This window comes from Hevea brasiliensis, chromosome 17 (assembly GCF_030052815.1).
Source record: "Hevea brasiliensis isolate MT/VB/25A 57/8 chromosome 17, ASM3005281v1, whole genome shotgun sequence".
Taxonomy (NCBI): domain Eukaryota; kingdom Viridiplantae; phylum Streptophyta; class Magnoliopsida; order Malpighiales; family Euphorbiaceae; genus Hevea; species Hevea brasiliensis.
The window spans coordinates 25,828,922-25,834,109 of record NC_079509.1 but is presented as its reverse complement, the minus strand read 5'-3'; the positions used below and the strand labels follow the sequence as shown (position 1 = coordinate 25,834,109).

At 37.8% G+C, this 5,188-nt stretch overlaps 1 long non-coding RNA gene across 1 annotated transcript; it reads left to right on the top strand.

Moving 5' to 3' along the window:
- Positions 1–689: 689 nt before the first annotated feature.
- LOC131175436 (uncharacterized) lies at positions 690–2,620 on the top strand. Its single transcript, XR_009145640.1, has 2 exons — positions 690–1,054; positions 2,421–2,620. It is a non-coding gene; the product is annotated as an uncharacterized LOC131175436 (long non-coding RNA).
- The last annotated feature ends 2,568 nt before the right edge of the window (positions 2,621–5,188 follow it).

Below are 5,188 nucleotides of genomic sequence, written 5' to 3'. Positions count from 1 at the left end.
CTTCAATTGATGTCTCTTTAACTCCTAAAAATATTTTTCAGGGTTCCCCGCGGTCCAGGGCTAGTCAACGGTCCACGCCGTGACTTCCCGGTGCGGTCACCCATCGCTAGGGTTCTCGGCTCGCTTAACTTAGTTGCATTTCTTTACTATTATTTTTCCTTTATTTTTCTTGTATTTTCTTTTCTTGTATTTCATTATTTAATGTCTCCTCACTCATATCGAATTGTAGTTCTAGGCATTCTAGCTGTCCGGACAACACTGGTTACCAGAACAGTAGAACGCACTACCGAACTTAGGGGTGTTACAAATTTGAATCTAACTGTAACAACCATAAAAAAGAAAAAAAAAATGATGATGATGATGGGATTTTTGGCGTGTGGCAGTGGGTTTCCCACTGTCACAGCCAGCTTTTTAATTAAAAAAAAAAAAACAAAAAAAAAAATTTTCAAAAACGGGAGGAACCCCCCCCCCCCCCCAATTTCTCTTCTCTCCCTCTCCTTTCCTCTCTTCTTCTTCTTCCTTTCTTCGGTGACCGGCCGGTGACGTCCCAAGCAGTTCCCCACCCGGCCGGCGAGCCTCCGGCGACGACCAGACCACCAGAAAACGGCAGCAAGAGAGGGAGAAGAGAGAGAAAATGCGCGCACAGTGGGTAGCGGCTTTCCGACGCGATTCTGGCTTCATCTGACGTCCGATCGAGGCGATTCTGGTGGCGTTGGAAAGCTTGTTCCGAGAGCTTTCTTTTGACACCAATTTTGAAGCAAATTGAGGTCGGATGAGTGAGATATGGAGGAGAGAAGTTTCGGATTTTTCAAGCTTTTTCGTCAGATCTACGACGATCCGACCGTTGGATCGACGATCCGAGACCACATATGGACTGAGGAAGAGGAGAGGAACATGGTAGTATGATTAGATCCGGCAAATGTCGCCGGCGACAGGCGGCCGACCACCATGCGCGGTGGTTCCGGCGGTGGCTCCGGTGGGCAATGGAGATGATTCAACTTCCAGAGGCTTCCTCATAAATTTTTGGAATTTTTGAGACACAGATAAACTTCGGGTAAGACAATTTTTATTATTTCTGTGTCTGTGGAGCATAAATACAGTGTTTCTTAAACAGGAAAAATTGGAGAAAAATTCTAAGAAAAATATATGATGAAAGTAAAATTATTTGGAGATATTCTATGGTGTTTGTTGAATTTTTGAGTAATTTTAGAATATTTTTGAAAAATATAGATGGATTTTAGTTAGATTTTTAGCATATGGGCATATAAGATTATTTGAAATTAAGATAATTAAATTTTATATAATTGGTTGAAGCTTGAGGATGGAGGTTTAAATATGTAAATATTTAATTAGGTTGAATTAAGAATATGTTAGATGTTGGAATCTTATGGAATCGAGTAAAATTCTTGAATAAAATATTCATGGGTGATTAAAAAATTACAATTCATTTTGCAATAGCCTTATAATATTATTAAGGACCGCGGGGCAAAATTTTAGAATTTTTTGAGCTTGTTTAAGTGGATTTTTGAAAAATGTCAATTATAGGGACTAAAACGTAATTTTTGAGATTTTGAGTATTGTCTGATTTGGAGGGCCCAGGAGGGGCCATGTGATATTGATGAGATGTGGTTGTGGAAATTGAGAATTTAGAAGTGCTATTTGAGCCTTTTTGCAGGTTGGGTAGGTCCTGTATAGGGAAACTCACGGATTTAGGCATGAATTAGGTCCGTCTATTGCCTCTTTAGAGTTTTATCTTAACTTAGTACTAATAAAGTTATAATTTAATTATTAGGTGATCGAAGGCGCTATTTTTCTCGCATCCAGACCACAATAGTCATCGTGTAATCGTGAGTAAAATATTAATTTTAATTGTAATTTCGATATTATTATATGTTCAAGCATGTCCATGCATCACTTATATGCATATATTTATGTAGTTAAACTCTAGGCACGATTTATGTTGCATTCATAACTGTTAAAGTGCCATGGATATTGTTGTGGTAATTTGGAAAAGCAGCGTATGTGGCGCATGCGTGTGATGTGGTGTGGACTATGGATAGGACGGGTAGTCACGGCTTGAGTTCTTCGCTGGGACCCGATCCTTCGGGGGGTAGTCACGGCTTGAGTTCTTCGCTGGGACCCCCGATTTGGTTTATTAAGCGAAAGTCCAACTTGAGTTCTTTGCTGGCACCAGGTTGGATTTAAGAGAGTCAGATAGGGATCACTCCATATATTACGATTGATATTACTGGGTGTGTGAGTGCTCCAAATTACCTTTTTGATGTTATGATGTGAAAATGTTGTTGATGTTGCATTTCACTCCACAGGTTGCATTAGTTTAGATAGTTATAGAGATTATGGTTAAAATTGATATTTTACTCTCTGAGTCGAACGCTCACTCCTGTTCAATATTTTTCCAGGCCACAGGAGGAGTTATTTTACAGAGCAACCTGTTTTCTTCCTCGCAGGTTTAACGTCGATTATTTAATTGTATTATTATTCTCTAAATTTGTAATTTAGGACTCCGCATGTGCTAGTAGTAGCATTAAGCCTGTCAGGGACTGTATGAATTCAAGTTTTTGTATTAATAAATGGAAAGAAAAATTTTATGAGTTTTAAATGGTTATAAATGAGGTAACAGGGTTGAGCTGGGCTCCCCTAATTTTTGTTTCTGATAATTTCTGGGCTAAGTTGGCCCGAAATATAATTTTAACAGTGTAATTTAAATTATTTTATGTGCATATTGGGCCTAAATTGTGGGCCTGGTTATGGATTTGAGGAATAGTTAGGCTTACTACAGGCCTCGGGGGCTTTAAGCTGGCCCAGGTCCTAGTGCCGGTCTGGCCCATAGGTTGGGTCGTGACACTAACTTATGATAGAAGCTCATAAGAAATTTGGCACACGAGGTGAACAATCGATGAGTAAATAGTATTGGTTAAAGTGCTAAGGAACCATCATTCAGGCCAGGAAGCTACTTGGAAGCATGAATAGGATATGAGGAGACAGCACCCACAACTATTCAGAGACTGATACTAGGTAAAATTTCGAGGACAAAATTATTTTAAGGGGGGGAGAATTGTAACACCCCCATTTGCATAGCCTGGTATATTTCACTGTTCCGGTGACCGATGTCGGTCCGGACAATTAAGGGGATTAGAACCAGACTTAAGACAACTAAATAAGCCTTAAACACAAATAATTAGTAATTACCAATTAGTTAAGTATAAATAAGAAAAACAGAACATAAGAAGTTAAACGAGCCGAGAGTCACAACGATGGGTGACCATCTCGGGAACGACTGCGAAGTCATTTTAAACTCAAATTTCGAACCGTAAAAAGTGACGCTGCGGTCCTTAGGACCCTCATGAACACAGTGAAAAAGAGAAAATCACTTGTTAAGCCAGTCAAATAATTAGGTCAGGATGTCGGAAGAAATATTGGATTATTTACAAACCGGGATGAACCGGCGAGGGGCAATTTGGTCAATTGACCCCGAGAGCTGACTCCTGACCTAACTGTCAAATAAAAACGGAGAAAAGAAAATTTCGAAATCGAGAATTAAATTAAAAAACTAATAAAAAAATAAATAGAAAAAAAAGAAAGAAGTTAGAAAAGTCAAAGGTGATGACATCATGAATGATGTCATAAAAGATTAATTAACTTATTTTATTTATTTGAGATTTTTGGTCTTCAAAAGGGATAAGATTAAAGAAAAAAAAAGAAAAACAAAAATTTTTTTAGCTTCCTTCTTCCTTGTTGTGCCGCCCCACCTTCTCCCTCTCTTCTCCATGAAAGTTTCTTTCATTAAGCTTACACTTAAGCTTAATTTGCTCCACTTAATCTTTATAAATCCCCTAAAAACCTTGTTAGAACTTGCAATCTCAACCTAAGCACAAGGATTACAAGAAGAAAGAGGAGTTAAAGATAGGGTTTGGAGGATTTAAGAAAGGTTAGTGTGCTAACTTTCAAATTTCTACTTCAAATGCATGTTTAGGTATTTAAGTGAGCTTAGAACTTGATTAAATGAAACAAATATGGGGAAGGACCATTGCTGAAATTTCGTCCAGCTTAGAGGGAGTATGATTTTGTATGGCTTGAGGGTTTTGAATGAGTTTAGGAACCTTACTTAGTTGATTGATTAGCATTAAAACCATTAGATGTAGTTAATTGCATGAAATGTATGAGTTAGGGTTTGAATGCTAGGGTTTGTGAACCAAATTTTGGAGAAATGCTTAAATGATGACTTTGGTCTATTGTGAGATGAAAAATGGTCAATAATGACCAAAAGAGATGTGTGGAAATTGTGAAAATGAAAACCAAATTCGTAGGTCCAATGGTTATGCTGCTGGCAGCATGACCAAACCAACTTTGAAGGACCAAAATGGAAATTTTACAAGTCCAATTGATATACCACCAATTGAGGATGAAAATAGACATAAAATAGCACAATTTTCATTGAGGAACCATGGCCAAAAACTGACTAAAACTGGGTGAACCAATTGACTAAAGTTGAGTAAGAGCAGTCTGCCACTGCACAAACTGGCCAAATGAACAGTTTGGTCATAACTCGAGCTAGGAAGGTCAAATTGACCTGAAATTTTACCAGAAATTAGATAAGATATATACCTAAAACTTTCATGAAGAACACCATCCCAAATTATGCCATTAACCTAGTCAAATTATTGAGCAAAGTGGAGTTACTATACCTGCGATTCTGCATAATTGCCATTGAGCAGTAAAGTTCCAATGGCTATAACTCTCTCTAGAAAACTCCGATTTAGGCGATTCTCAAACCGATGGAAACCTAAGACATAGTAGAACATTTTATATGAAGAAAGTTAGACCAAATTATGAACTTAACTTGATCAAATTACTGAACAAAGTTGGATCAAAAATCTATCAGAACCAAAATCTCAGCATGAACAGTGCACGTGAACAGTAATTGTATTTGGGCCATAACTTGAGCTAAAAAACTTTGATTGGGGTGATCCAAAAATGAGAATACACTTAAGATAATAAGGAACATTTTCTATGAAGGAAGTTTTACCAAATTCCAACAGTAGATTGACCAATGGAACAGTGCAACTTCGGAGCACCAAAACCGAAATTTGGCAATTTTGCCAAAATGACTTAAGCTTTGAGAAAACGACCAAAATCAACAAGTTTAATGGCCAAAATGTGGTATGTG